The sequence below is a fragment of the Camelina sativa genome, chromosome 20, assembly GCF_000633955.1.
Source record: "Camelina sativa cultivar DH55 chromosome 20, Cs, whole genome shotgun sequence".
In the NCBI taxonomy this organism is placed as follows: domain Eukaryota; kingdom Viridiplantae; phylum Streptophyta; class Magnoliopsida; order Brassicales; family Brassicaceae; genus Camelina; species Camelina sativa.
The window spans coordinates 6,391,290-6,404,087 of NC_025704.1; the positions used below are offsets into that span (position 1 = coordinate 6,391,290).

General features: G+C 31.6%; 1 pseudogene; it reads left to right on the forward strand.

The window, feature by feature from the left end:
* On the forward strand, positions 916-4,975 carry LOC104772250 (annotated as a pseudogene).

The window sequence follows — 12,798 nt, forward strand, 5'->3', positions numbered from 1 at the left end:
CGAAGAAAATATTACGGTACCTGTAAAACCAGTTATATGTAAAGAAAAAATTATTATATCTAGAACTCTCCACAATTTTTGGATGCTATTTGAGAAGACACCAACTAAAAAGATTAGAGATAAGCTCCAATAAGTATACAAATTCAAGAATACACAAACAAAATAAAATCATATTTCACTAGATTTTCTTATATATATATATATATATAAGTTTATTTGATTATTAATTTATGGTATTGATGGGACCATATTTTTACATAGGATTTCCAAAAAAAATTATTATCTTATTATTTTATCGAAATGTGTCATTTTTTACACCAGCCCAACTTGGGACCGGAAAAATTTATTAATTTATAGCGAGTATTAATTTAAAGAGTATTACTTTATAGAGGTTCTACTGTAGAAAAACTACATTTTCATCCAAAAATAATTAATAATGTATAATTGTTATATGACATAAGAAGTACTACAAAAAAAATAAAACATAATTTTATTTTTAATTTTTAATTACAAAAATATATTTCCGTGGGTTAAAACCTAGTATTACTTAAATCATTTCATATCTTTCTGATGTGGTATATTTTACACTAACACCCTCTTCCGCTCAGGCATGATCATCTGAAGCGTGGATATATGTGGGAACAACATCCACGTAATGGCCTAATAATCAATCTACTCTAATACCATATTAAATTCGGACTTTATTATAGGCTTCCAACTCAAAACCAATTGGCAATTAATAGATTGACCTAAACTTTTTATATATTACTTAAATTCTTTCACATATTTTTTTGATGTGGTATATTTTACACTAATGAATTTGGGTTTTCTTTATTGGGATTCAATTCAATTAGAAGATGATTAGGATTATTTTTTTTTGATTTTCCATGGAAAAAACAAGAAGTCTCAGGAATCATGAAGTACGACTGGGACTGGGGTAGAGCCAGAGGTATAAGCGTTCAACCCGAAACGATTAGGAAACCTCTACTACCTCAGATAGAGAGATACGATGGTTTTCTTAAAGAAGAAGCTTCAGAGAGGAAGAAGAAGAAGAAGCCTGATTCGTAAATTCAAATAAGAAGTCGATCGGTTCAAAAGACAAAAACAAGAACCACGCTCTTCTGTTTCGGCTTCTTCTTTGAATTGACGAACCAGCGCTTCTTCTTATTCCCTCATTTGATTTCGAATTAGCTTGGGTAGAATCCAGATTTCGAGTCTAATCCATTCATTTCTGGTTGTTGGATGGATTTTACAGGGAGGGAAGATACATTCAGTGGGTTTCCATAGGACCGATGACCTATTGGTTACATCCAGCGAGGATGATTCACTTCGTCTCTTCGATATCGCCAACGCTAAGTCAGTTCTTCCTCCCTTTTTTTAGGTTTTCAATTAAGTTCTACCAGTTTGAATTTCTCTGGAGTACGAATTGAAATTTCATCTGAAAGTTTGTATTCGATGTTTGTTTAAAAAACGTAGACAGCTCAAGATTACATACCATAAGGAGCATGGCACAGATCGTGTATGCTTTACTCATCATCCCAGCTCTCTTATTTGCTCTTCTCGATACAATTTGGAGTCTACTGGAGGTGGGTTTCATGATTTAGGCTTACCTTTTTAGTCAATAGGGGATTCTACATCTACGTGGTAGGCCTGCAGTTGCGTATGGCCAACAAGGCCTGGTTTTTGCTATTGCAATGGATTAATGGAAGGAGGTGCTGTTAAGTTATTTGATTCCCGGTGTTATGACAAGGTTACCTACTTAGTCTTATGATTCACACAGCCTTACACATGACTGCTCTTATAATTCTAAGTTATGACTACTCAGCTACCAATTTCAATCTCTTCTGTAGGGTCCCCTTTGACACATTTCTGGTGGGTGTGGGGATACTGCTGAGGCTAACGGTATAAATTTCAGCAACGATGGAAATTCCATGCTCCTAACAACTACGAATAACAATATCTACGTTCTTGATGCATATCGTTGAGAGAAGGTAAATCACATTCTGTATCTTTCGCTTGGAGAAGACATAAGTTTAGGTTCAAATTGGTAAAGCCGGTATGTTGTTTTGCAGAAATGTGGTTTTAGTTTGGAGCCTTCCCAGGGTACATCCATAGAAGCCACACCAGATGGCAAGTATCTTCTGTCAGGTAAATACATTTGTTTGAAACTCTTCACAACATCCAAGTTTATAACCAACTTTAACTCCATTTTTATGAAACTAGTCAATTAAATCAGATAAAATTCTAGACCTCACTGTAAGTTTTCTTAAAAAGATGTTGAATGAATTATTCAGAATATTTATAGCTACTATCTTTTGCCTTGTGCTTGTCACAGTATCTAAATTTGTCCGGGTTTTTTTTTCCTTTAAAAATCAGGTGGCGAGGTGGGAGAACAATATAGGAGTAGTGTCGTGTCTGAAATGGGCACTTCGTAGAGCCATGTTTGTTGCTGCTTCTACGGTTCTCACATTCTGGACACCCAACGATGGTGAGCCGCCAGAGACTATGTATGTATTGTCAAAGGTATATTCCCCAGAGAACCAAAGAAGAAGGTGAAGGGAAACCACCACACTTACTACCATGTCAACGATATTGCTTTCCTTATCCACGAGCCACTTCTTGAGAAGTTCAGGGAAATCAAAACCTACAAGAAGAAAATGAAAAAAGCCAAGGCCAAGAAAAACGAGGAGCTCGCACGCCTTTTGCTTACTCGCCAACCCACTTACAAGCTATATAGATTGATCCGTGTAAGGTTTGCTTCTGATACACTACTTGATTTTTTCTTCCTGTGCCTGAACATCCATGAGTTTAGACTGTTAACACCCATTTCTGCTTGTGCTCTTAATATTTAGGTATCCAACATGTATTGATGCACTACGAGGCTTGGATGACTGTCTTACCATGGTTCATCTTTTTGCGGTGTTACCTGCATCAGACAGGGAAAATCTCGAAGTTAAGCGAGTCCACAACTGTAGAAGGTCAGAATCTTATCTCTTCTTTTGGAACCTTGTGTCTTTACATATTTAGGTATCCATTTAATCTTACTTTGCGCTTCTCTTGTGAACCAGATTGACCCATGAATGGCAAGCTTACATTTCACGTTGTCATGCATCACGTCAAGTGTTTGTATCTGTCAAGGGTATTTACTATCGGGTATTGCGTTACTCTATCTTGAAAGTTTATAATGGAATTAGTAGATTACATCCTCGAATAATGAAACTTTGGTAATTATCTTAATAGGCTGAATTAGAAGGTCAAAAGATCACTTGGTTAACCCCTCATGCAATACAACAAGTTTTTACAAATGATGTTTGACTTTGGTGTCCTGCTTTTATGAGGTGAGAACTCCTAATCCCTGTTCATTCCTTTTCCCTTGTTATCTTAATTCATCAGTTTAGTACGAATAAATTAATTTGAGTTGTCTAACCTAAACTGATGTTTGGTCGTATGATGACTTATTTTCATTCACCTTTTGATGCAGACTCTTCTTGCCGTTATTAATTTCAAGCTTTACCATTCTCTGAATGTGAAATATCCGCCAATCCTTGATTCTCGGTTGGAGGCTTTGGCTGCGGGTACTCCAAGTAGCGATGATATTCCTTAAATGATATCTTTCATATGGGAGTTCATATGTAACTATTAGAATGGAGGACCTGTTACTCTGATTAATATTTGTGCATGTCTTCAATGTTGCAGATACATAGATGCCAGCTCCAGGGGCATAGCGGTGGAACCTAAAGTTGATGCTTCATCTAGCTCGCAGTCAAACAACCGTGAAGAATCTGAACTTAGACTTGCACAACATAAGCACCAGCTGCCTTCGAGTGAGCCTGGAGCACTGATGCATCTAGTTGTCAGATAACAATAAAAAGGTTGAAGAGGATGAAGAAACAAGAGTGTGCAAGTCACTGTTCAAGGATCAGAAGTTTTTCTTGAGCCGTGAGGTATCTTTCTGATTCACTCCTTCTGAGCCACTTTTTATCTCTGAATTTTATTGTAAAATAGTAAATCATTGGCAAATTTAAAACGGGAAGGGACAAAACATACTCATTTGCTACTAAATTTTATCAGTAATTGACCAAGTATAATAGTAGTCTTTCTATAACATGAATCTCTAACATCTCGATAATGTTCAAAGACTATTACTTGACTACAAATCATAAAGTAAAGGCACTTAAAACTACTGTGTAAGATATATTTGGAAGATCTGTGTGCTTGAGTTGCTCCTCTTATATGTTGTTTTTTGCGTAGGTTCCAAGAGAGTCCCTGCTTTTTGTGCTTCCTGCTTTTGGTGGGATGGTGTCTTGGGAAGGAGAAGGTGCTCCTCCGCTCAAGGAAGATGATGAGAATATTACACATCATGTAAGCCATTTTGCTGGATGTTTAATATTTGCCGTTGTATCCTAAAGTGTAGATATATAGATAGTTTTCAATAACATGCATTCTACCTCTGTAGATCATCGATAAGCCAAGTGCGGGCCATCAGTATCTTTCAAGGGAATATGTGCAACCACAGTGGATCTATGACTGCGTGAATGCTCGCATAATTCTTGCCAACTGAAAAGTACTTGGCCGGAAGGTAACACATTCATAGCCCTTGCCTTGCCTATATCTTCTATTACTACCATTATTTTGTTTAGTTTTCCCAGCTGTTTACATATTTGTTGTGTTTTTTTTCTTTCAAGCAGCATTCCACCGCCACACGTGTCACCGTTTGTGGACAATGAAGCAGAAGGATATGTTCCTGATTATGCGGAAACCATTAAAAGGCTTCAAGCAGCAGCCAGAAACGAAGTTCTTCCGGGTTACGCGTGTCGGGTTCTTGTAAATAAGGCGAGTGGAGCGAGTTACAGCGCTCTGAGTCTCGCCGGTAGACTGAAGTTAAATTGATGAGCGAAAAGTAAAAAAAAATTAACAAAAAAATAATATTTAGGTATCTTTGGGGTTTTAAAATTTTTTTAGATTAAATTTCATATAATACTAGATGAAGACCCATCCAATGTGTGGGTTTTAAGTTTTATAAATTAAATTAAGTTTTATAAATTAAATTAAATTTTATAAATTTTATTTTTGTTATAATACACTGATTTATATTTATTTACAAATCTTTTATGTATGTTACTATTAAAACTATATTTTTTACACCTAAATATATTCTGTGTTACAATATATTCTTTATCACCATCTAGAATGTTTATATGAATACATTAAGCCAACTATTTTACTTTCATTTCTGCATAGTTTTTTAATTACTAAGAGTGTTGGTTCAAAAAACATTTTGAATAAAAAGTATATTATATAATATACTAATCAATGATATATCATTAAAATAATTTATGATCACCATGAAGAAAACCTCAGCTCCGCCCTCATCCTTATGGAGAGAACCTTGCGTGCAACCTCCTCCACCATGGAGAGAACCTTGGCTCCGCCTTCCTCCCTTGGGGAGATAACCTTGTGTCCAACCTTCTCCACCATAGAGTGAAACTGGCTGTGTCGTCCTTCTATGTGGAAAGAACATGTTCACGTCTTTTTGCTATCTCAAAATGGCTTGCTCCGACAACCATTGAAAGTAAAAACCTTTTTCTAACGTCACAATATGTTTTGATAGTAACTACTGTTAAATTTCCCAATGTATTCATGATAGTAACTATGCAGAAGTGAAAGTAAAATAGTTGGATTAATGTGTTTATATATTACATAATATAGTAATCAATGATGTATCATCACAATAATGTATGACCACCATGGAGAAAATCTCGGCTCCGCCCTCATCCCTTATGGAGAGAACATTGCGTCCAACCTGCTCCACCATGGAGAGAACCTTGGCTCCGCCTTCCTCCTTTGGGAGATAACCTTGCGTCCAACCTCCTCCACCTCCCTCTCTTAGGGAGATAACCTTGTGTCCAATCTTCTCCACCATAGAGACAACCTCGGCTCTGCCCTCCTCCTGTGTGGAGAGAAAATGTTCACGTCTTTTTGCTATCTCAAAATGGCTTGCTCCGACAACCATTGAAAGTAAAAACCTTTTTCTAACGTCACAATATGTTTTGATAGTAACTACTGTTAAATTTCCCAATGTATTCGTGATAGTAACTATGCAGAAGTGAAAGTAAAATAGTTGGATTAATGTGTTTATATATTACATAATATAGTAATCAATGATGTATCATCACAATAATGTATGACCGCCATGGAGAAAATCTCGGCTCCGCCCTCATCCCTTATGGAGAGAACATTGCGTCCAACCTGCTCCACCATGGAGAGAACCTTGGCTCCGCCTTCCTCCCTTGGGAAATAACCTTGCGTCCAACCTCCTCCACCTCCTTCTCTTAGGGAGATAACCTTATGTCCAATCTTTTCCACCATAGAGACAACCTCGGCTCTGCCCTCCTCCTGTGTGGAGAGAAAATGTTCACGTCTTTTTGCTATCTCAAAATGGCTTGCTCCGACAACCATTGAAAGTAAAAACCTTTTTCTAACGTCACAATATGTTTTGATAGTAACTAATGTTAAATTTTCTAATGTATTCTTGGAAATGCCTTTGAAACACCATGATGTAGTCTCTGTCTCTGTAACGCCTAAACCGCCACCTTGCTTAGTGAGCCCATGTCCACTCTCAGTCTATGGCCCACCTTCCTAAGTGGACCCTACATCTATTCTCGGCATTTGGACCCACCCATATTTGATGGCAAGTTTGTTACGTCTGGGAGGCTTTAAAAACTTGTTTACCGACCCTACAAATCAACAAATGATCTTTTCCTGTGTTTTGTCCTCACTCGCACAGTTCTGACAATCACTTCCAGGAAGGTCACCGATCATGAAGTTCTCTCAGGACCCTTGACCAAAAAATAAGTGCATTTTGGTGACATATGTGGTCATATCAATTCTTTTAAACCTTTCCGCAAACCAGGGTATCAGAGTCTTTGAGATCCTATGGATCTATCAACAACGATTTATGTTTTTCCAATCTATCTATCTATGTTTGTTGTAAGCTTGTGTTTGATTAACTTATTTTATCCATCCATTAGGTTGATGAGCTTCTACTCGTTATCTCTATTTGGGATTGATTGAAAATAATGGTAACAATTATGTTTGCAAAAAAAGAAGAGTTTATGACCAACCAATCAAGATTGAGAAATTAGAAAAAAATTAATTTGGCATAACTAAAGAAATAATTAAAATTATAAGCATGGTAATATATCCCAAATAATTCAAAGATGAAAATATAAATTAAATAAAACCATCTAAAAATACTAAAATAAATTTTAAAATACAGTATTAGGAAAATAAGACGCATATATTAATCTTTTTTTAGGTCACCATATTATTCTTACCTATTCCCAACTGGAAAAGGAGAAAGTAGGAGAAAATTTGGTTTAAAAACATAAAAAATTTTACCTTTCCATTTTAAAAAATTTCCCAATTAAAACAAAGTTGAAAGCAATGTTTTTGAACACATTATTTAAATATGAGATGATTTATGTTTATATAGAAGTGAGTATTTACAAAATTTAGAATTAATAATTAACTGTATATTTTCTTTAATCCTTTTTCTATATTTTTTGTAGAATTAATAACTTAAAAATTAAAAATAAATAAATAATATTATAATTTCGAATTTTATAATTATTTTTTTAAAATTGTATTTTTTATAAATTCTGTAAGTTTTGATAATTATCTTTTTATATTATTAATATTTTTTTAAACAAAATATTTTATTTTTGTTGTAATCAAATTCCTCTTATTAAATATTAATTTTTATACATGTCAAAATTTGAGATTGATAACTTGACACATTTTAAAATCTTGTTAATGGCTAACTTTCAAAACCCAACTTTATATAATAAGATTATAAAAAAAATAATTTAGTTTGTTATTTCAATAATAATATGAATCCCCTTTATAATAAAAGGGAAGTACACAACATTGTTTTGGTAGACTTTATAATTTTAATAAATGGTTACAAATAGGTTATACATAGTTTATAAATTAATCCATATATTAATTGTAACAAATAAAACCAAAATTTTAAACGGGTTAATCCAAATGATAGTTCATGGATATTCCAAACTTTATATTCGGATCACGTATATGGTTCCAAATATCTAGTATCACAATATTTCCAATTTAATTTCCACTGATTTTATTGGTAAACCAGATCAATAAAAAAGTTATTAAAGGGATAAAAATATACTCTCAATCATAAAAAAGGAATAAAAAAATCTCGCTAATTTGACAAGATTAATCATGATCTACGAGATAGTATTCTATTTATTAAAAATTAAACCTTAATGTTAGAGCACGGGTTGAAATTCTTTTTATTTATATTATAACTTTAGAACAAATATAATTTATATGATTGATTTTAAAAGTTTTTAAAGTCCTAATCTAACATTAATCGTGATCTTCGGAATCATATTTTATTTTAAAATTATAATATAAATAAAAGAAATTTTAACCCGTGCTTTAGCACGGGTCTTAATCTAGTTTGAATTATTACGTGTGACTGTTGAGTTTATATCAACAAACAATTAAATTATGTGTACATTCAAATTTTGATTGGCCAATTGGTATTTTTTTCTTTTAAGTCAAAAGAAATTAAAATTACCTCTAATTAAATCTTAAATTTTTTTTATAATTCTATATTTAACTTAAATGTAATTTCTATCCAATGATTCTACATACATTCCTCTCACTAATTTATTTATTTTTCAAGAGAAAATATTTTTGGTTAAATTTTAGGAAAAATGTTTGTCAGCTACTTGAAGTATATACCAACACATAGCCACACATACAAACAATATAAATGTCTTGATAACTACGTCAACTATTGTCATCACATAAGGACATTCATAAACAAAGATAGGTTATGTGTACAACACCATAAACATTCAACTCCGGTGATTGGTTGGCCGGAATCCGGCATTGACCAGTGTTAACCGGCATTGACCAGTGTTGACCGGCGTTGACCAGAAAAAATATATATAAAAAAACTTTTCCTAAAAGTAATAATTTTTTTTTGTTTTCATGTATTTTTGATAAATAAATAAAAAGATAAATGATTTGTATAATTTACAAAAACAAAATATAACAACAAAAAGTTATACAAAAAAAAATACAAGACAAATATATACCAAAAAAATAAAAATTATATGACAAACAAAATTTGTGGTATATCTAGAAAATATACATAAAATAATATAATAAAACTATACCACCAAAATTTTATGTGTAGTAGATTTTTTCATAAAACTATAACAAATATATACCTTTTCCTTTCAAAATCATTTTAAATATATATATATTTACTTATTTATAAGATTTTTTTTCAACCACTTATTTATAAGACTATGTCATTCAAAATATATCCAAGACATTGCCAACTATTTTCTTTATTTTTAATAAGAAAAATAAAGGAAGAAAATAATGAAAATTCTATTTATGTACATAAAATACATATATCTAGAAGATAATTAAAAAATAAAAGTTGATTTTGTAAAATTAAAGATTGGTCTTGTAAAATCAAAGAAATAGTTGGCAATGCATTGGATATTTCAAATGACATATTATAAATAAGTAAAATATATATATATATATATATATATATATATATATATTTAAAATTCCCACCTTTGAAAATACAAAACAAAAAATGATTGTTAAAAGGAAAAGGTATATATTTGTTATAGTTTTATAAAAAAAATCTACTACACATAAAATTTTGTTGTATAACTTTTAGTTGTTATATTTTATTTTTGTAAATTATACAAATCATTTATCTTTTTTATTTATTTATCAAAATACATGAAAAATTATTATTTTTAGGAAAAAAGAAAAAAAAAATTTTGAATATTTTTTCTGGTCAACACTAGTCAATGCCAGTTTACACTGGTCAATGTCGGTCAACACTGGTCAACGCCGGATTTCGGCCAACCAACCACCAGAGTTAAATGTTTATGGTGTTGTACACATAAACTATGTTTGTTTATGGATGTCCTTATGTGATGGCAATAATTGACGTAGTTAACAAAACATTTATATTGTTTGTATGTGTGGCTATGTGTTGGCGTATACTTCAAGTAGATGACAAACATTTTTCATCGATACATATAGCTTAAACTTTGAAATGAGGGTTATTTTATAAACAATATTTTAATATGTAATTAATAAATTTTTTGATAATTTTACTATATTACAGTTTTATGTTCGCAATGAAATTAAGAAAAACTCTTTAAATCAATTCTTGACCTCTATAAAACATGATAAAGATAGATTCACTCATATTAAGATAATGTTTAAATTTATATATTATTATTTCTATTAATATAGCTTATCAATTTTGTAACAATTATTTGTAGTATTTGTTAATTTTTGTTATATAAGCTATTTTGTATAATAAATAATTATACCAAAAATGTTGACAAAAGTGTAGGATTGAAGTTGCACATCATTGTTATAAGAAATTTTGAGATTCATAATTTAGTAGAAAACAAAATCTTTCTTTGATTATGTTATTGTTAATAAAAAAAGAACAATATTCATTTAAATAAAAAATTTAGAAATAATAAAAATCATTATGCAACCACGCGAATACCTAGTAAATATATATAAAATGCGTCTTTGTGTGTTTTAATTATCACAATGCCCATATTCCTCCTTCATTGGCTGCCACATGTACGGGTCATCAATAAAGAAAGTCATAGGAATGATGGACAAGATGAAGTATGACGGGGTAAAGGGCTGGGTGTTCAATCACAAGGGACTATGGAACCTATTCGAGTTCACATAAGACTATAATATAATAAAATTAAAATTTGACCTATTGAATGGCCTCCTACAAAATTCATGATTTTTTTTTGCCTAAATTTAAAAGTTGATGTACTTAATTGCATATTATTTAACTTGACTAGTCTAATTTTTTATTATTCAACTAATAATGACTAATAGTTGAATGAATTATTTAAATATCCAAAATCAAAGTCATCCTATACTCTTCAAAAAGTTAAATTAAAAATATAGCAAATATTATGTTTAAAGATAAATTCACATAAACAAATTATTGAATTGGGTATATGTCAGTAAAAATGTATTTTACAGAATTAAATATTATTTTCATTATTTTTTGTCTTCAAAATATAAAAGAGTAATACATCAACAAACTTAATAAATCACCTCTCAAATAATAGAGAGAATATAAGAATATATTTTTAATTACATAAATAATAGATTATACATTTTATATTTGAGATGATAAAAAACTTAATTAACCGATGCCATGGAAGATAATCATTACATCCATGAAGAAGAAGAATGGGAATTCTGCTGCGGTATGTTCTTTACCGCCCTTCAAAACCTCAGAATTTTACTCTTAATTGAGATGATGAAACAACTTTATTGTTTGTTCTCTGGCTCAAAGGTTGATGATGCCCACTGTTTTAGTAGACTATGACCCAAAGGAAGACGCCTCTGAAACTGACAATGACCTAGAGGAAGATCAAAATCTGCGGTGAGCTCGTATTTAATATCAACAAAATTAAATATTATTTTTAATTATTTTTTGTCTTCAAAATATAAAAGAGTAATACATCAACAAACTTAATAAATCACCTCTGAAATAATAGAGAAGATATAAGAATGTATTTTTAATTACATAAATAATAGATTATACATTTTCTGTAAAATAATATTCACATCATGAATTATATTCATGAAATTTTTTGAAGTTTAAAATATCTCCAACTCAATTGATGTAAACAAGTAATATTATTTTTCAATTCTAACCAAAAATATTATTGCAAATGATATTGGCGCACATGCACAAATGACATTAAATCGTATAATAGTCAACTTAAGATTGATTTTAGATTATAGAGGTATAAAGTAAAGAGTGTTAAGTAATATGGAAAAAAAATTAAAAATGCATTTGTTGACAATTGGAGTAAGAGTCTTTTCATACTGCTGAATACAAAAAAAAATATTAGATTATCTAATTTTTGTTTAATATATGAACTTTCCAATTTTGATAAAATTAAAGTGTACCAATTTTACAAGTGATGGAAGGGAAGAGGTGACTCAGATGATGATAAAGCGACGCCGTTTAATGCTCTAGTTTCGTTTTCTATTTTAAAAGGTAACTGCCTAGAATCGAACACTGGTATATTGAACTACATATAAAAGCTTTAACCAACTAATCCCACAGAACAATTCGAAACAAAGGGGAACTTTAATGTTTATATTATGTTTACGCGCGAGAATCTCCACTTCCCTCCTCTTCCTTTCTTTCTTGGCATCGTCAATGGCTGCTCCGCCGCGGTTCCTTCTCCATCTAGATCCGTCGTTCGCCCAGTCGCTGATTGTTTCCGTTCATCGTGGTTTAACAAGATTTGATTTTTTACTTTTTGATTCTTTTAAACTTTTGAACTTTGGAGATCCTCTGTTTCTCTTTGATCATCATCATAATCACTAGGGTTTCTGTTTTCCAGTCAAATTTGAATGAGGATGCCAAAATTATCAAAACTAGAGAGGTTAGAAAAAATTGACATGTTCGTCTTTCTTAGCAAGCAGAGATCGGTTCAGATACTAATACAATCGGGCTCACTTCTAGGGTTTGAACTATGCCGGAGCAGCCATAAACATTGCCAAGAAAGAAAGGAAGAGGAGGGAAGAGGAGGAAGAAGGAGGGAGATTGGTACAAAGCTTTGTTTAAAACTTTAACAGTTCAGAGTTCGATTCTAGGTAGTTAGTCATCTGAGTCAGCTCTTGACTAATATTTGTTGATGCTTAGACTAGGACTCT